Genomic DNA, 20645 nt, shown 5'->3' with positions numbered 1-20645 from the left:
CAGCCAGTAGCATGGACCGGGGGTGGAGACCTTTGTTCTACCCAACGTTCAACACAAGCAGGTGTGCTGAGAAAAGCCAACAGGAAACACGTGTCTCATCTCCGTCAGGAGCGTCCCTCCCCGGTCAATTCCCAACACAAGGCAGGCGAGAAGTCGCTCCCCCTCCCCCAACTGCAATTCAGATTGCTAACATAGACTCTTCCCGGGTTCCAGCCCTCGCTCCCCTCCTGCTCCTCACTGAAGACCGGTCCTCAGACGTGAGTCCTCTGGTCTGGTCTCTGCACGTCTGTCTGACCCCTTTGGTCAGTCCCACTTACACTTTCGTCTTACTGCTGTCTGATTTAATCATTCCATCAGAAATCGTGTTTCCTGTTTGAGTTTTCGCAAAGGCATCTTTCCTTTTTGTATTATTTTCTCTTTTCTACTGGAAGTTTTACTTTTTCTTTCATCTCTCCTCTTTAATTCGCTTTCTGCCCCATCTGGTTATATGAACCAGATTACCAGGACCACAGTCTCAGAGACTTTGCCTGGCTGTGTCCAGAGATCCATTGGTCTATAAGATCTTTGAAGCAAGAGAAAGATGATGCTGTTCATCAAAACCTCAGTCATCAACAATAATATTGTGCTTGAGTTCCCTGCACACTCCAGCAGCTTACAGATTCATGAGTCCTTGAATTAGCAGGCAATAGGGAAAATAAGATTTTCTTTCTTCCCATGGTAAGTCGAGTTTTTGAAGCAAGTGCATGTCTGGTTCTCGCTGGTAACACTAGGGAATTTGTTTCATAACTTTGGCCAGGGCATTCCCTTTTGTTACATAAAATTTAAGCGGCATCAATTTATTTTACAAGAGATAACGAAGGCTCATCTTATGCTATCTTTGCACCATTTGTTTCCTGATATGATTTGTTACTGCAAATTTAAAGCAGGCTGCACAAAGTATTTTCTATGCACAGTGATTCCTGGAGGTGTAGCTCAAACGACGGAAAATGAGCTTTTCACTCAGACAGCTAGAAAAGTCTTTTAAATCGTACCAGAGAACTTGGAGAATGAAGGAGGTAACTCTGAATCAAGCATCGTATAATGGATGTAAACCCTGCTTATTAGCAGTGTAGAGAGTGAAGAAAAGTGTACCGGGATGGGGCGTGGAGTCTAGCCCGGCCACTCACCTCTGCCCAAGCCGTGGCGTCTGTGTATCGTGAGGACAGGCGAGATGTCCCATCCTCGTAGAAGCAGGGAGGCCAGGTCTGGCGGCGCCATCCTGCCGCATGGTGGATGTCTTCATGCTGGTGGGGTGGCACTTGGCTGATGGGTTGCTGGAACTTTCCTGTGACTCTGCCCCCTGCCTTGACCCTGTCTAGGCCTGGACGAGCCCAGAGGCCATCATGCCAGGCCACATGTGTCCCCATGTTCCCGTCCTGGTCCTGTCTCCCGGTTCATCTCTGGTCACCGTGGTGTCCCAGATCAGCTCTCCATTGGAGCTGAATTGGTTTGTTGGTATTGCTTTTGTTCTTTCTTTCTTCTCGGGCCTGTTTCCTAGCTGGGTTGAGTGTATTTGCAGACTGCAGGCCTTTGTTACAAAGGGTTGTCTGCAGACTGCTTGTGCTCTAATAAAGACTCCAGATTTGATCCCTCAAAGTGTGGCTTCTCTGGTGATTTGCCTTGCACGCTTACCCACGCTCTGGGGTCGCTGTGAGTGCGCAGCAGGCGCCGCTGGTTGTAGTCTGTGTGCTGAGTGAGCTGCCCGTCTCCACGGTGGTGTAGACCTTGTCGTGATTCAGAGCAGCGATTCAGTAACTACCTTGAAAGTGCTCCTTGATATTTCTGCGGACAGCTGGACAGACAGTTCATTAGTTCCTCCTGTCAACCTGTCCAGCTGAACGTCAGGAAACAGGAACCTACTGCTGCTCAAGTGGGCCATAGCTCCAGACCAGATTCTACGGTCTGCGGCCAGTGGCCCAGGAAGGGGAGGGGGGTGAGTGGGATGTGTGTTCAGACGTGTGTGAATAATAAAAATCAACGTAGGAAATTAGGAAAGCGAGTCAGAGCGCACCGGTGGAGAACTTGCCCGGGGGTGGAAGTCACAAGATCTCCTCTAGATAGAGCCGAATCTTGAGGTTCTCTGTGGGTCAGTAACGTCTATGTGGTCTGATCCTTGCAGCAACCCCAAATGTAGGAATGGACGATCTTCTTTTATAACAGTGAAATTAGGACCCAGAGGATTGTGCACAGTACAGAGCCCGGGTCCAGTCCCTCCAAAGCCGCTCTTTGTAAACGCTCGGGCAGATCTGGAGGAGACTTTTGTTTTGAAAGGAATAGCAGTGATGCTTAACTTCAAAAGAACCAGATTAAAAATACTTTGAAAGAACACCTGTGATCTCAAGCTAGGTTAATTTTGTATAGCACAAATTATAACGCGTTGCAAAATACTAATTGTACATGAGACATTGCTTCTGTCTTGGGGGGTGGAATCCAGTGGTGCTAATTCAATAGGGATTTCTCTAAAAGCAATCACTGAGGTTTGGATCGGACAAAAGAAAACCACGCTTCTGGGATTCTGCTGTTCACAAACCTAAGCGAACGCATGCCACAATGGTTTATTTAGGTAGCACTGAACCCATCCTTCCAGCACCTTCCAACGCGAGGTATACACAGACCTGACAGTTTATTTCTTCAGTTGGGTGTGGGCTGTGAATGTTTATAAAGGGATAGCGCCACAGAAGAAATGCACACAGAAAGGTTGGCTTAAATCCCCACACCGAAGAGCTTGTGAACACAGAAGGCTCTGCACATCAGTAAACAGCAGGAGAACGGGTGCTGGGCCGTGTGAGCTGCGCAGGAAATCATGGCCACACGGAATGAAAGCACCAAGCACTGTCCCTCCTCGGAGGCCAGAGGGCAGCCACACAGCGCCCCCACGGGCTCCCGGGTCCGATGGGGCAGGCCGGGGAGGAGCACGTGGCGTGGCCTGTGTGAGGGAGGGATCCGACTTGGAGGAGTACACACCCACCTCCTGGTCCCAGGCTTTCCGGCCGCAATGCTAAAGGCAGTTTTCATTGCTCTGCACCGCTCCGAACGCCATCGCAGACCGAGCTCATCTTTTCTCATTTCCCTTGGCAAGTCTCCTGAGCCAGGCCCAGCCGTGGGCCTCCGCTCCACGCCCTGGGACCGTGGAAGACGCTGGTGCGGCCGTTCGGATATCAGCTGACGCCCCGTGACTCCCTGTGTCTCTGCAGAGACAGCCGCCTATTGATTTCTAATTTTTCATCACCTCCAGGCATGGATTTCCTTTTTTACTAATTATATACTTAATTTGAAGCCAGAAAAGGGCACTGGGTAATGCATATTGTGTGTGGGTTAACCTTCTCAGCTGACCTTCCCAGGGCCTCTTCACGGCAGATGGCAGGGGAGGGAATTCGAGGGTGTGTAGAGGGCGATGATTTACACCCCTAAGACCTACCAAGAAAGGACTCCGACGTGCTGCAGAAGCTCCTCTTTGTGGTTTGCCTTTTGGCCCCGGTGGAGAGTTGATCCTTCCAAGGTGTTCCTTGATCTCTACTGCAGGAAGCGTAGGGTAGAACGGCACATAGAACCTCACAGACTTACAGAAGAGCAGCGTTACCACATACAGCGTGTTCCCTGCGTCTGGGGATTTATTGTACAGCTTCAAATTATGTCTTGAGCCAAAGGTAATACCTCCATTATGTGATGGGGGATGCAAGTAAGATCGCTCCTAAGAGTGCGTGTCTTACTACACAAGAGTCCATATAATTTCCAGGTGAAATGTCAAACAGTGAAGTCAAGGAGGAATCTGGCTCTGTGCATGATCTCTAGACACAAATTCTTTTTTTGAGTCCTAGGAATGAGGCTGTCACTTAACTTGAACGCTTCCTATTTAAACAAGGCTCAGAGGGAATATCTTCTTAGTCTTAGGATACCAGGAGCACTGGACACACTGAGTGTTGTGAAAACAACCTTTTATTTTTTCTTTTCTGTCACTGACTACCTTCTGTCAGGTGCTTTTGTACTTGTCACTGTTTTTACATATTTGAAGTTTTCTAATATATTCAGCCCCAAGAGCCTCCTTCCAATGTTCCATTCAACTTGGCCTTCGTTCAGAATCCGGCTATTACTTAAAAATCGCATCAGGCATTTGAGCTTTGACATTCTGCCCAAAGTCAGAGAACATGACTGAACCAAACATGGTAAGATGTGAGTTTGAGATGTTCTCATTTATTTCTCCTTTTTATTGCCACTGTCTCTCTTTATAGCTACCCGGGTTTGTCTGCGTCCTGATTTTCACCTCGCTGTGCTTGCCCCCTGCCTGGCCTGGGTCATCTGGGCATGCATTGGCCGTTGCCCCTCCCCGTCCCCGGGGTCTGCTGTCAGGGATGGGGGAGGAGGCACTGGGAGTTCAGTGCTGTGCCCACGAGCAGGATCTTCGCTCTGCAATTCTGCTGTGCTGTCTGGAGTCTGTCCTTCTTTAAACAGCTCTATCCAGTCCCGAGTTCCGATTACTTACATGTCCAGACACTGATGTTCTCCAGAGAATTTGTTTGCTATGGCTACCGTAACAAAGTCCTCCAGATGTAGTGTTTTTTAATTTAAAATTTTACTGTGATTAAACAGGTGATGTACAAAGCAGTGGCGGTTATAGGTCAGACAAAGAGCACGTTTCTTCCTGGACAATGTCTCCGCTTCCCTCGCTCGCTCTGTTTTTCCCTCCCGTTCTCACCTACCAGTGTCGTTAACATCATGTCCAGGGTTCCATGGCCGCATTGCTCACCCGCTGTCCCTCCATTTCTGTGCCCCTCTCTCACCCTCCCAAAGACAGATAAAAAGACAAGAAGGGAAGAAAACAGACATAGCAACCAAGACAGACATCCCTCGTGTCCATTTCCTGGAGCTCACGTTGATGGTGTTGTTCGTACCATCGCATGCACACGGGTTGTGCCTTTGAGTTCCTCTCCTGCGAGTCCTTCTCCGGCCTCATGTGTCTGGTATAATTCAGTATGTCCAGCGTATTTTATGTCTAGCTTCCGCATCTGAGATAAAGCATGCACCTCCAAAGGGTGGTTTTAAACACTTTTTTTTTCTTGTGCTGGGCTAAAATCAAGATGTGGGCAGGGCTGAGTTTCTTCCTCTAGATTCTGGATGCTTTCTTCCCTCCCCAGATCCTGGCCTGCGCCAGGTTCCTTGCCTGAGTGCCTTTCTCTACCTTCAAGGCCGGGGAGGGTGGATCCTCCCCCGTCAGGACAGACTGAGCTAACTAGTAAGGATGGTATCATTATACCCGATTAAATAATTCAAGATGAACACTAAAAAAATCAGCTCCCTAACAACCTTAACTCCATCTGCAACCTTGGTTTTTTCCCTCTTGCTGTATAAAGAAAACTAGTTACAGATGCGCGAGGTCAGGTGTGGGCCAGTTTAGAGAACTTGCACTCATTTCACAGACAAGCAGCCAGACTGGTGCGCTCTCACCGGATGAACACACGCGTGTAACAGGTCACCAAGTCCAACATCCCAGTGCAGGGAGAGGCTTCCTGGGACCTCTGTTCAAGTGACAGTTGGTGTTCCTGAAGGTCACTGTCTTGACATTTAATATCTGGGATTAATTGCAACCACATTGAAGCAGTTTTACTGACCCACAATCTATGTACCATATGAGTCAACAATTTCAAGTATACAATTCAATCTTTTTAGTGTGTTGAAATAATTGTGCAATCATAAATGTAATCCATTTGGAAGATACTTATTCTCCCCACACAAATTACATTTGCCTTAATTCCTCAATCTCTTTTTCCACCCCTACCCTTAGCTTGAGATAACCATGAATCTAATCTCTATAGATTTGCCTCTTCTCTAAACTTCCTATAAAACGAGTCCTGCTCTATGGGTTGTGTGTGACTGGCTTCTTTCAGTCTGCATCATGTTTTCATGATTCATCCATACTATGCATGTATTCAATAGTCCATCCCTTTTTACAGCTGGATAATATTCCATTGTATAAATATGTCATGTCTTTTTTTGGGGGGTCTGGTCATGGGGCCTGAACTCTGGGCCTGGGTGCTGTCCCTCAGCTCTTCAGCTCAAGGCTAGCGCTCTACCACTTGAGCCACAGCGCCACTTCCGGCTTTTTTTCTTTTTGCTTATGTGGTGCTGAGGAATCAAACCCAGGGCCTCATGCATGCAAGGCAAGAGCTCTACCACTGAGCCACCTTCCCAGCCCTGTGATGTCTTATTTATTGGTTCATTCATAAGTGACTGTTTGGGGTATTTACACAGTTTTTTTAATTTTATGAATAATGATGTTTTAGATTTTTTGAGACCATATGTTTCAGATTTACTGTATTCAGCTACAATTAATGTTTGGCTTCAACAAATATCTTAATAGCTGACGATTGTTGCATGCATACATAATAGAACCCTTTAGGCATGAAACTATCAAAGGAAATGATACATGTATAGCAATCCTAGCAGTTTCCCACAAATTATTTATCAATGACAAAGGAAAACCCTAATTTGCCATTTGAGGAATGTAGCAGATACAACCTTAACCATGTGCTCAAAGATAAATCACCTTGGAACAAGCCGGCATCACGCTTCTTTTATATGGAACATTGGGAAGATCACAGGAGCTTTAATATTATGTCTGAGTAGTTGTGCATAGAAGTCTCAATTTAAACCATCACTTTGTAAGTACAGTGCATGTTGGTTCAGGCTGTGTCTTCTGTATTCTTCTCTCTTTCCAAACCCCACCCGTACCCACAAATAATGAAGGCTCTAAATTTTTGTCTGCAAGCTTTTATTTGGGCGTGTGTGTTTTTCTCGTGAGTGTATTCTCAGGCAGAGGACTACTAAATCATGAAGCAATGGTAGGTTTAAACGTGTGATGAACTGGCGAAATATTTTCCACAGCAACGGCACAATGGATACTCTGCCGTCACTATTTAAGAGTGACGACCTCTCCACATCCGGGACCATCTTTGAGACTGTCTACATTTCAATCTGTAATCTTGCATAGCTAGCATGAGCCTCCAGCACCAGCTCGGTTTTGAACAAATACTTTTTGACTTTGTCTTTTCCATGTTTTGGCACTGGAAAGGAATTGGTGTGAGGCAGACATGTTACCACATTTCCCGGGGAATCCTTGCGCAGCAGAAAAGCCCAGTGAGTCGTGGTGTACGGGGTGGCATTTGTGCCAGAAGAGTTGGACTCAATGAACGTTTGCTAAGAGTGTGTTTATTACCTAAGTTGAGATGTGAGTGGTGGGCAGGAGGTCCCAGGTATAAAGTGTTGGTTGTAAAAGACATAAAATAATGCTTAGTGCTAGTCAGACAAGACAACCCCATCTTTTACCTACAGCTGATCAGGTGTAAGAAATGTAGTGTTTTCTCAATGGCTGGATGCCTTGGTATCTTTCTATTTCTATGTTTATTTGTTTGCTGCCAGTCTTTATTGGAAGATACCTGAAATCATAGAAAGGCATAGACTCTTGCTGTCTTTTTTTTTGAAGAAGAAGAAGAGTATTTACACATTGGACTGATGGAGATTAGATCTTACAAGTGAAAACACCTGAGCAGAGGGCCCTGGCTTGGTCAGGGTTTGCTTCTGGTAACCAAGCTCTCAAGCACGGCTTTATCACTGCTCTGCCTTTCTTCATGGTCATCCCTGTCCCCCGCCCCCCACATTCAGGCTCCTCTGCGTCGTAGCTTAATTTCCTTTTCTTCAGGTTCAAACTAAACCCTGAATAGGGCATAGCTTTTGTTCTCTATAAGCTTGCATAGTAACCACTGTCTTGATTTCTCTGGCACCTAGAACTCATAAACGTATAACCCTCTCATCAGTACAAATCCAGCTTCAGCCAGAAATAACCTAGACAAGAGAAGGGGAGGTGGGCAGATGTGTAATCCGCTGATGGTATTTTTCCAAGAGAATCGCTTCCTTCTCCTTCAAGCAGACATTACACTGGAGTGGCGCAGCCTTTCAGCAAGATGACCGGGGAGTCTGACACAGGAAGTTTGCCTGTGTGTATCACATTAGGAAATCAAATCAGCTTTCCTGTTAGTTTTCATCGGAGTATACAGATTCGGATTATTTGACCATAATTAGATTTCCTTACTTAGCATAAGCTTTGTTGAACCCTCCACCCCGTGAAACAAAACACAACATGCTCAAGTTCAGCAGCAGACACTGACGGGTGTAAGTACCACTTTCATCTTAGAGTAATGGCGTGAGTCTAACCCCCTTTCCAAGCTTTACAATTACACATACATTCTTTTGTGTACCAGCCTAGATTCTCTTTCTGAGTTGAACTTAGCTTCTGATCTCAGGAGCAGCCCCTGCATTCTAAATACTCAGGTCTGACTTGTAAAGACTACTCTTCCTTAGCCTGCATCTCCCCCAAGCCACCGCTCGGAAACACCGCACACGCCAGGGCCCCTTTCATCTTCACCTGAGAAAAGAATTAGTCATGATAATATCACCCTGCTTACATGAGAGTTTAATTGTTGAAAGAAATAGCCCTGCTTTCGGCTCTGGAGGGTTTTGAGAATAAAGCCTATTTGGGGAGCTGGCAAACTATAGCTTAGGGGCAAATACAGCCCTCTGCTGTTTTTGTTTTTGTTTTGTTTTGTTTTGTTTTGGTCGGTCATGGGGCCTCAACTCTGGGCCTGGGCGCTGTCCCTCAGCTCTTCAAGCACCCTACCACTTGAGCCACAGCGCCACTTCCGGCTTTTTCTGCTTATATGGTGCCGAGGAATCGAACCCAGGGCCTGATGCATGCAAGGCAAGCGCTCTACCACTGAGCCGCCTTCCCAGCCCCACAGCCCTCTGCTTTTATGTTTTTTTTTTCTTTTTTTTTTCCTGGAGCACATCTCCAGTGGGTTTCTGTGGGAGCCTTCACCCTATCGAGTACTGGCATCAGATCACATCGCCCACAAAGCCCAGGATAGTTACTAGCCGGCACTTTCCTGACTCCTTATCTTGACTATGGAATGTCTTTTCTAACAGATTTTTAATTTTTTTAATGAAAAAAGAATGCCTAGCAGTTTAGGAAAACCACGAGAGAGTGATCTGTTCGGTCTGATTGGCTCAATTGGTTGTCCCTCTGATACTTCCCCTCGTCCCTCTGTAAATCCCAAATGATCGTCTATGAAAAATAGCAGAGGGTGCCGGTGTCCCATGCGCCACTGAGACTTCAGTGAGGGGTAATATAGATGTGACGGTTGCAGGCCAGTGACTCGAGGAGACAGCAATGACTCATTCTACCACCTAAAATATATAAAAGAGATAATGCCATAGTTTTAAACTTAGTGAAGAGACTATCAGAACTCGTTCCATCCACTCATCTGATAGCTGTCTATTAAATGCATACTATTGCCAGATGGTCCTGTGTAGATACAGAATATAACTTGGAATAAAGACATCGGGGGATAGTCTCTCCCAGCAGTCCCTGAGTGGTCACGGCCACACCTAGCAGAGACCTGGGCTTGACGTGGATGGGAGTCCTCCTTTGGAAACTGTGAAATGCATTTCCATTGACTGTCATGGTTTGGATGCTCAGTGTTTTTCCCCTGCTCCCTACCACCCACCAAAGGTTCATGTGTTGAAAGTTTGGTCCCAGGTTTGGTGTTCTTTGAGAAGTCCCTGGATTATGAGTCCCTGGATTATTCCATTGATGGAGTCATAACTCGATGGCATTATTGGCAGGTGGTAAAATTAGGAAGGAGGGTGCAGCAGGAAGAAGTTGGTCACTGGTAGTGGGTTTTTGAAGGATTTATCTATCTCAGAAACATGGAACTGTCTTAGAGTGAAACATCTCGGTCTGTGAATCAAAACGAATCCTTCTTCCCTTAAACTATTTTTTCTTGGATAGTAATCACATTGACAAATAAAACACGGATGAACACAAATGGTAAGGAGAAATAAGAGAAGGGCACTCAAAGCGAGGAAGGGAGACACAAAAGGGAAGGCGTTATTATTGAAGGGACAATCCTTAAGCAATAGAAAGTAGAGAGTGATGGATAGATACACGATCTTCCCTCTTGTTGGTAAAGTGCTAGCCTAGCATGTGTAAGGCTCTAGGTTTAATCTACAGCATGAGAGAGAGAAGAGAGACATGGAGAGGAGAGGAGACAGACACAGAGAGATACACAGAAAGAGACAGATAGACAGACAGCCCCCCCATACCGTTCTCAGACTTCTTGCTCAGTCAATCCCATTTCCTTCTAAGCATAACAGACACTTGTGTGAAGACACTGAGGTAGTATTACGCCTTACAAACGGCCGGATAGCACTGTGGCTTGGGAGCAGATACTGGTGAGCAGGATAAGAGCAGCTGGAGTGTTGGCCTTGGAAGAGGCCTCCGGTGTCATCCGGAGAGGCTGGGGCTGTGTTCCAAAGGCACCAGGAAACCATGTTTAACCACGAATGGCAGGGTCATTTTCCCCTTTAAACGCTTGCCTGTTATAATATGCTGAATGACCTTGTTCACCACTTGCAAGATTTTCTAGTGAAAGGTCTGGGTGTCTCAAGGTAATTCTTTGAATACACCTGGAGCACTTCCAAGTCAGATTCATCATTACACACAAAAATATTTGGGGAAATAGAATTTTAAGAATTTAAATAATTTTATAGCAGTAAAGGAAATCAATGCTTATAAGAGCAAATTGAAGAAATAGTAAAGCAATAAAATTAAAATTAGCCTTAGTCCTGTTGCTAGACAATATATTGTTACAATGTTGTTATAATTTTAATATATTTCTCTTCAGTTGCTAATTTATGGATGCATACTTTGTGACACAAGCTATATTGCATACTCAGATTTGAATCTTTTTTCACCTGACATTATGCATGAACACTTTCCAAAGACATTAAATATTTTAAAGTCATGAATTATGCTGAGCACATAATTGTCTGTTATATGGATATGCCATAATTTAATGAATCTCCAATTGTGGAACTTTCAGTTCACTTCCAACTGTATGCTATTATAAATAATGGGGCATTATTATTTCCCTGTGCCTTAATCTTTGTCTGAATTTATGACCATTTCCTTTGGAAATATTTGCCGAAGACTGAAATGAGTGATTTTAAGCCCTTTTCTGGGTAGGGCTAAAACTCAAACAAATATGTGAATTAACTAGAATCTAATCTAAGAATAATAATTAGTGCCCTTTATCATTCTCATTATAGTTGGGGGTCAAATGAAATCTGTGGAAGAGTAGTATGGAAAATGTTGGGCACCACGTGGATGTGATCTGTATGTATATGTATTCTGGTACTGGAGCTTGAATTCAAGGCTTGAGCACTGTCCCTTACCTTTATACAAAAGACTGGAACTCCACCGCTTGAATAACAGCTCCACTTCTGGCTTTCTGGTAGTTAATTGGAGATAAGAATCTCACAGACTTTCTTGTTCAGGCTGGCTTTGAACCTTGGTTGTCAGATCTCAGCCTCCTGAGTAGCTAGGATTATAGATACCTGGCTGAAACTGAGGCTTTCTCCAAAATGCTCACATCCACCTTCTTTTGCTCATTCCAACCTCCATCTTCATTTGGGAGCCTTGTAACATTGGCTGAAATAAATCTATCATTAACTATTTTAGCTATAAAGAATAAGAAAGAACAAGGAATCTTCTTCAGAATAAGGATTTCATGTTGGAACAAAGATATGGAGATGTTATAAGTTTTGTACCACATTTTCTGGCTTCTCCCAACTAGCAAATGAGGAAAAACGAACCAATTCCTACATGTTCTGTATTTATTTTCCAAAGGGAAGAATATTATCTTTCCATTCTAAATAAGTGTAAAAAGTTTTGAAAACATAAGGCATGTTGACCCACATGTAAGCCAATGACTATTTTCTGTGCAATAATCCATTAAGTGTAGTCACAACAATGATCAAAAAGGAATTGTAATCCATTCATCATTTTTTAGGCCTTTGATTTTGCACCCACATAAAGTGAGGATCAGAAATATCACCAGAACTCCCGCGGAAACAGCCTCAGTAATGAAGTAATGAGATGGCAAATGCCATCTGGACACCAGGTTCCCATCCTAACCCCAGAATTGTGAATATAGTCCTACCTGACACCAGGTTCCCATCCTAACCCCAGAATTGTGAATATAGTCCTACCTGAACAAGTGTCTTCACAATGTAATAATTAAGATTTTGTTTTGTTTTTTTGTTTTTTTTTGTTTGTTTTTTTTGGGGGGTCCGGTCGTGGGGCCTGAACTCTGGGCCTGGGCACTGTCCCTCAGCTCTTCAGCTCAAGGCTAGCACTCTACCACTGGAGCCACAGCACCACTTCCGGCTTTTTTCTTATGTGGTGCTGAGGAATCGAACCCAGGGCCTCAGGCATGTAAGGCAAGCACTCTACCACTGAGCCAACTTCCCAGCCCATAATAATTAAGATTTTGAAATCAGGACCATTCTGGATCATTTGAGTGGGTTCCAAATCTAGTGATAAGTATTCTTTTTTAAAAACACACACAGACACTATTACCTTTACGTAGTTGTAGAAAGGGGTTTAACTCAACAAGTTGTGTTAATTATGATCAGTTGTGTTAATTATGGATCAATGTCACCCTTCCACTTTCTCCCATAGTACCATAAGTATCCTTTGTGTGTGTGTGTGTGTGTATGTGCATGTGTGTATGCATGTGTGTGTGTGTGTGTGTGTGTGTGTGTGTGTGTATGTGTGTGTGCCACAGTCTTTAAGGCTAAGGCTCAGTCCTTAAGCTTCTTTTGCTCAAGGCTAACACTCTAGTACTTCAGCCACAGCTCCATTCTGGCCTTTCTGGTGGTTCATTGGAGATAATTGTCTCATAGATTTTCCTGCCTAGGCTGGCTTTGAACCGTGATCCTCAGATCTCAGCCTCCTGAGTAACTAGGGTTACAGGTGTGAGCCACCAGTGTCTGGCCATAAGTACCCTTTTAAGAGACAGAAAGGAAGAGGCAAATTAGAGTTTGGTGGCCAGAGACTAGAAGAAGAAAATAATGGATTCTCTCTAAAAACTCCCAGAGCATGACCCTGCTAGATTTGGAACTTTTTGGCTTATAACAAATTTCTCTAGAATAACTTTCCATTTATTATCAGAACTGTAAATGAGTAAATTCCATTGTTTTAAGTTACTGATAAACTATTATAGCAGTCTCAGGAAACACAGCTTTTGATATGGAGTGATTCTTCTGTAATAAACACCTTAAAAGACCAACAGTGGCTTTGGAGATAGGCACTGGGTAGAGACTGGAAGAATTTTGTGTTGCATGATATAAAAAGCCTAGATTACCTGGACTCAACTCCTTTTTGAAAAACAGATGTTAAAGACTATCAGACTGGTTGGGCTAGATACTCAGGAGGCTGAGATCTGATGATGTGGTTTGAAGCCAGCTTGGGTAGTGAAGTCAGTGAGACTGTTTTCTCCAACAAACTACTCAGAAAGAGCCAGAAGTGGCGCTGTGGCTCAAGTGGTAGAGCACTAGCCTTGAGCTCAAAGAAGCTCAGGGACAGTGCCCAGGCCCTGAGTTCAAGCCCCAGAACTGGCACATAAAAAGGAAGAAGAAGAAGAAGGAGGAGGAGGAGGAGGAGGAGGAGGAGGAGGAGGAGGAGGAGGAGGAGGAGGGACTGTCAGACAGGACAAAAAGGAAAGGAAAATGAGGAAATACGTATTGGAAGCAGAGATACGAGCAATCATAATATAGTAAAGAAAACGTGGATGCATTTCCTTCTATAGTTGTAGATGAAAATGTTTCTAAGTCAAAGCATGACCTGGCTTATTCTTATGGCTTATGGTGTAATCTCAGAAAAAAAGCAGAGATGAGTAAGCCCAAAGAAACTGGCCCTTGATGGCTTAGGAAATCCTCAGTGTATCCTACTGGTTAAAGTTGCCCTCAAAGGATTTGGTCAGGCTTGGTGGACAAACCTGCTGCAGGATTAGAGATTTCATGCAAGAGAGCCCAGCTGTTCAAACCAAGCAGACCTCCATCCACATGCAGGAGCCAGCCCGGCCTCTGGACCTGAACTGCATGAGCAGAGCTCACAAACCAGCCCGGCTGAGGGAGAAGGGATCGAACTTCCCGGACCATTTGTTTGCCGGCAGTTGCGGCCTGATTCGGCAGGACGTGCGGTGACTTTTTGTTTTTCTCTGCAGGTTATTGAGAAAGACTTTCATTTCCTTTTGATCGCATGAAAGTATCTTGGAGATTCCAGGGTTCGGCTCCAAAGTCTTCAGGGTAAATGCACAGGCGAAGTGGAGGACACTTGCCTTGGGCCAGCAAGCACACTGTTTGTTCTGGCGTCTGGGATATTTTTCAGGAGGAACTAATACTTCCCATCCTGTTCCAAAGGGGAGAAAGGGGGCGCTGGTTGGCTTAATCAGACCAGGCCTTCTGAGTATGTGAGCTTCCGCGAGAGCTCCCTGTGTCGGGTGTGTCTGCCCAGTACTTTCCAGGGCTTTGCTTCATTACCAGCTTGGAAAGACCTCCCCTGGGGTCGCCCGGGCCAGCTGCTGGCCGCTCCCCTTCCTTTAACCTAGAAAACATCGCCTCGCTGATGAGCGGGAAGTCATTTTGCAGAGGAAATTGGGTGTGCAAATCCAGAGATTACACCAACATCCCTCATTAAAAGCTGTAATCCCCAGGCCCTCTGGGTGACACCTAGTTCCGAACGCCTAACAGCCTGAGCATACTCAACATCCCTGAACAGCCCCGCTTCTCCCTCTCCTCCCCAGCTCCCTCTCCTCCTCGCCCGAGTCCCCACCAGAAAAATGACAGTCTTCAGCCGGGGGTAACGTGGCCTTCTCTTACTAGCAGTGATAATAATGTTTCCTCAGTTTTATTACCGTCTCTGGAGAGCCAGACTGATTTGCATATTCCCTAACACTTAATTAACGATGTCACCTTCCCAGTGCCTTGAAAACAGTTTGCATTTTTTTTCCCCTTCTTCCCTGGGCAGACCTCCAACGGTTACCTCCCACATTTTCTGCTGCAGTCCCTTTTATTACTTTAATGACAAATAATTGGACAGATTCTGAGTAATGAGGGTGAGAGGTAGAGGACTGTTGCAAGGGAGAGGGCTGCGTGGTACAAGACACTTTTAGTGGTCTCTAAATCAGACAGACAAGTAGAGTAATGATCGTCTCGCCGTAATGAGACACAATTAAGAATCACTGTGGCAAACGACTGAGCAGTTCATTCTGCAGAAACCTCCTTCCTCACATTCTCTCTCTGTTTTTTTCCTACAGGAGATCGAAGCTTAATTATAGCATTCCTATTTGCAATGCTATCTTTTAAGACTGTGCCGGCACTTCCAATAAAAATCTCCTATTTTCAAGGTTTTGTTTCTTAGGCCTAAAAGAAGAGCAAAGGTTCCATTTTTGAAATTTAGGGTGTCAGATTTTGGCCCAGAGGAGTCAGAAAATATACGTTGTCAACATAAAAAAGGTCTTGCAGGTGCTTTATTTATAAGTGGATGTTTTTGTTTTTTGTTTTTGTTTTTGTTTTTACTAAACAACCTTTGTCTGGTATTTCTCAAACTTGGCTATGTAGGCATGGCATAGGGTAAGGGTAGTTTCTCTTTCCGTAGTTTGGGGTTGGGTTGATTTGTGTTTGTAAAACGTTCCTTTTGCTGATCTACATACCACAGTTTTGACTCTTTACCATGAATGTAGACCAGAAACAAACTCCAAACCACCAAACCACATATCTCAAAGGTCAGTGACATTGCTTTTTATGTTAAAAAAAACCCCACAGATGCAAAACCACAGAGAAAGGATGATTCTCCCCTTCAGCAGAACCCTCTTTGCTATCAGTGGTGGCCATTCTTTTCCAATCAGTTCCCAACTAAAATACAATTAAAAATCAAACATAGTCTTGGTGGATTACTACAGGTTCAAAGGAAGAATTCTCTTGACTTTATATTCCAGCTCTCTTTTCTAATGAGCTGAATGCTTTCATAGTCATTGTACACGTAATGTTTCGCCATAGTTACACCTTTCCCCGAAGAGTAATGTTAGCATGTCCAATATATTCCTAATTGCATAGATACTGAAATAGTAGCAAGGTGTAAAGACAAATTATCCCAAATCAAGGAGACTGTATCTTTCTAAACAATTGTTCTACTAACTGATGATATTCTATTTTACTTCTTATCCTTAGAACGTTACACGCCAGTCCACCAGTTCCCAACGCCCAGGTTGCTCAGCTCTTCCACAGAGGATGGATTCTGAGCAACTCTGAGTTTAAAGTTAAGACTACAAAGTAAGCCTGGCACCAGTGGCTCACACCTGTCATCCTAGCTACTCAGGAGGCTGACATCTAGGATCACTGTTCAAAGCCAGCCCCAGCAGGAAAGTCCATGAGATTCTCATCTGCAATAAACTGCTCAGAAAAGGCCCGGAGTGGCACTGTGGCTTAAGTGGTAGAGTGCTAGCCTTGAGCACAAGCAGCTCAGATAAAGCCCCAGGACCAGCATGCGCGCACGCGCACGCGCACACACACACACACACACACACACACACACACGATTACAAAGTAGCTTGAGCTCCTTGTACTAGTAGACTGGTATATACATAGGATTTGTCAGTAGTCCACACACAACAAACTATGCTTTGTAGAGTCCATCTCCACTTTCTAATGGTAGGGTCTGAGATTTTTATTTACTATTCTTGTTAATTGAGCTGAACACAAAACACTTTTACATGGATTATCCGTTAATATAATATTATAATATTAGCTAACATAATATAATATAATATCGGATAATATGTAATATAATATTATACTACTAGTACATATAGGTAAGTACAGGCTGTTACTTTCAGGAATAAAGTCTGATTTATTTGTCCAGAAACTTCAAGTTTTCCTAGTTATGCAAGCACTGAATGAGACCAAATACCCAGAACTTCCAAATAAGCGCTAATTTTACTCTCATATACAATATCAGTGTCATATTGGAAATGTTTGTGTTTGCTCAAAATAAAAGAAATAAGCTGGGCACGGTGGCTTATAATCCTAGCGATTCAGGTGGCTCCTGAATCCAGGCTAGCCCAAGCAAAGAAGTTTCCAAGACCCTATCCCAACAGGAAAAGTTTGGCATGGAGGCTTGTACTTCTACACCATCGACAGAAAGTGTGAATAGGAAGAGTCATAAGTGCTGCCGTCAGCATCAGAGTGAGACTTTCTCTTGAAAAATAACCAGAACACAAATGGCTAGTGGCATTGCTCAAGGCTACAGGGCCTGCCCAGCGAGTTCAACCCCGGTATTGCAGACACAGAGAGAGAAAAAATGACGATAGTTTCATTAAACATGGAAGACTCTGTTTGGTTTGCCTTACGCGTTCTAACCCAGTTTGAATGTTTATGAGGTTTGGGGTTGTGTTGCAGAGGATTGCTTAAGAACTCATTAGCTGATAATTTCTTTAGAAGTCTAAAGTACATTCAGATTGTATTCCCTTTTATTTGACCCTTACACGTACTTTTGAAAGTTCAAGATGATTGGCCATTAACTTAATTTCATTAAATTCCTGTAATTACAGTCTTGGCTAATGTAGTTCTAATATGTTCCATTTGTGCTTCTTCACCAGTAAAGTGAGATCTGCCAGCGTCGATGGTGTCGTTTTATAGTTCCTGCTACCCTAGGACTTCAGTGCTTTTTACAATAGCATTAGGAGAAACTAAGCTCTTTGGAATTAAATATTTGCCTTTTTGCCAAGGGAGGAAAAAGGGCCCTGGAGGTCAGACTGCAATGTTTCCAGACCAGCCATTCTCCTCGTGGCTCTCAGAGGGCACACACCAGCATTGAAATGGATCAAAGAATGCAGCTGTAAACTGTGTAAAGGTCCACCCGCAGACCTACTGTGCAAGAAACACAGCTCTTATTTAAAAAAGTCACTCACACTAAATATTCTTGGGAGTCCTCATTCTTCAATGAACTTAATCTGTTCCCCCACGAAGTCCCTCCACTGTACATCTACGGCCTTCTCAAAGATCTATGGACCCTCACCATTCCCATACTCCCCAGAAGTGTCTTACGGCCAGCTTCTGCAGCAGCTGGAGGGATCTCATGCACACACACGGAAGCGCACAGTGAGAGTGCTCACGAGCATCCTTGCACATGCGATGGGTGGGGTCTGCAGAGTCATGATCCCGGCTTTCTCAGAAGGGTGAGGTCTGCGCGATTGTGCATACTTCCAAAGGTCGGTCCCTCCCGGGCTGGAACGGCATTCCCACAGCAGTAACCGGTCTCGTCATTGGTGTCATTGCTCTCCTCCTCTTCCTGGCTCCATTTCCTGACTTCTCACCACCCCTGGGAGCCTCCCGCCCTCAGAGCCTTAGTTCAGAACCTAGTTTTGGAGGGACCATCTGAGATGCTCTGCTCCCAGTCTCCCTAGCATGACAGCACGCAGAATGCCGAAGCACAGAGTACCATGCGAGACTGAGGGCCACAGGTCTGGGAAAGGCAGGGGGCAGGAAGAGGCTCTGCTCTTCATTGCTCCCAGAGACCTGGTTACGGGGAATGTGTGCTTTTCATCCCCCAACTTTACACTAGTGGTCCAGTGGTCCCACTTCCCAAGGAGGTCGGCTCCTCCAGAAGCTGGATGCAGAAGAACTCTGAGTTAAAGTGAAGAAGGCCAAGCAGCATGGGCCCCGTGCACAGTAGACTGTGGGATATACAAACAGGAGTCCATCCTGGCCGGTTAATTGTCTGTGATCCTCATGATTACTAACAATACAACTGCACAATGGGCCAGAGGAGAAAATATCTGGCATATAGTGTTTCTCAGGGTTATCTTTTAGTACTCTTTGCTTATTTATATATTTTTTTGTGTGGGTCTTGGGGCTTGAACTTAGGTCACCGTCCTTGAGGTTTTTTTATTGCTCAAGGTTAGCGCTCTATCCCTTGAGCCACAGTGCCCACTTCTGACTGTTTGTTGGTTACTAGGAGATAAGTATCTCATTGTCTTTCCTGCCCAAATGGGCTTTGAACCACATTCCTTAGAGATCAGCTTCCTGAGTAGCTAGGATTATAGGCATGAACCACCAGTGCCCAGAATATGTTTACTTTCCATTGTAAATGGGCAACTATAGAAGACCCCTCAGGAGTGACCCTCTGGGCTATCCCCTCAGGGTAGCCACTTCTAACAGCAAAAGTACTTGCTGAGAGCAAGAGAAATCTAGAATAAGTGATAAAGGAGGTGAAGCAGAGTAAGTATGATCTAGGGTCAAAATGTAACAGTAGGTTTTCCAGTTTGACCTATGAATCTTCTTAGTGTCAACCTCTCTAGAAGTAGACCACAGCCGTGTCTAGGTGCTGTAGGCAAGAATGCGATGCAGACACGGGGGTCTGAGCCGTGCAACCTCTGGATTGTGTTGGAACAGTGTCTTGGTCGTCCATCCACTTCCTTTCATCTGCTGCTGAGCATCTCGGCTCTACAGCTCACTTAGGAACTTCTGCTGGGCAGCGGTTTGTTTGGTGAGATGGTGAGTACCATCTCTTGTCTCAGCGGGGGCCAGTGGATGACAGGGCTGCGTGTGTGTAAGGGTCAGCTGTGTGTCGGGGTGTCACTGCGCCGTCTGACTCACGCTCAGGAGCTCCTGTGGACCCAGAACCACCTCGCCGCTTCATTCTTACGCCTTCGTTGTACCGTATCTCCCTCCTTTGCCTGACTTTGCCTCAAGAGCATTTCCTCAATTCATGGTGTATATTTAAATCCCTGTCACAGCCTGTCTGTGTCAGGGGAATCTGACCTGAGCCACTCAATTATACCGAGTAGCTTCTTTCTGGAGTTTAACATAGTTCTAAAGTTAAAAAAGGAAAGTGCCTAGAAAGACAGGGCGAGCCGAGGGTACGGTTGACAGAGATTTCTTTCACATATGGTTGATAATAGATATGTTCTGGGTCAGACAGAGCGGCACAAGGTCGTATTTGCAGAGCAGACATTGCAGGGATTAGGAAGTGTAGAATACATTAGATCAACTGGACAATTTTTGTGGCAAAACATATTATCTACCTCTCATCCATGTGTCCACTTTTCTATCCATCAATCCATCATTTTCATCTATATTCATAGCTAAAAAAGCTCTTCTGGTTAGGCCAGCATAGCTGTCTAAGGGTGGAATAAAGTTAGCATATGAATAAAATACCAGGAGAGTTTTAGAGGAGTGATTCCGTATCATAATTTTGGAGGTGTGTCAAGGTGCATATTGATAGCGTAGTCTGCTTTTGCACAGTTCTTGCTCAGCCGCAGTAGCTTGGTTGTACTCAGTTGGACTTATTAGGTCACTGTTCAGTTTCCACCATTTTTTTTTTAGTATTTTTCATCTGCATTCAACCTTCCATCCACTTTTGAAAATTTTCAAGATGGTCATCAGAGAATGATATTACCTTTGCTCATGACATGCCATTTGCTCCTTTCACAGTTTTGCATGGTCAGCTCTATCCATCTATCAAATGTTCCCTTAAATATTGCATCCACTGGGATTACCTGCAGGTTGCACCACATTTTGTTTATACAGAATCTTACATTTTAAATCATCTGAATTGCATTTTAAATCCAATCTGTTGTAGTCAAGGAATATATATTCAGTTCTAGGTTCAGACTTCCCAATACAGAGTCTAGCACATACTAATTGGAAATGGT

This window comes from Dipodomys merriami, unplaced genomic scaffold, assembly GCF_024711535.1.
Source record: "Dipodomys merriami isolate MVZ:Mamm:240054 unplaced genomic scaffold, mDipMer1.0.p SCAF_26, whole genome shotgun sequence".
Taxonomy (NCBI): Eukaryota; Metazoa; Chordata; class Mammalia; order Rodentia; family Heteromyidae; genus Dipodomys; species Dipodomys merriami.
Note: the sequence above shows the minus strand (reverse complement) of the source record.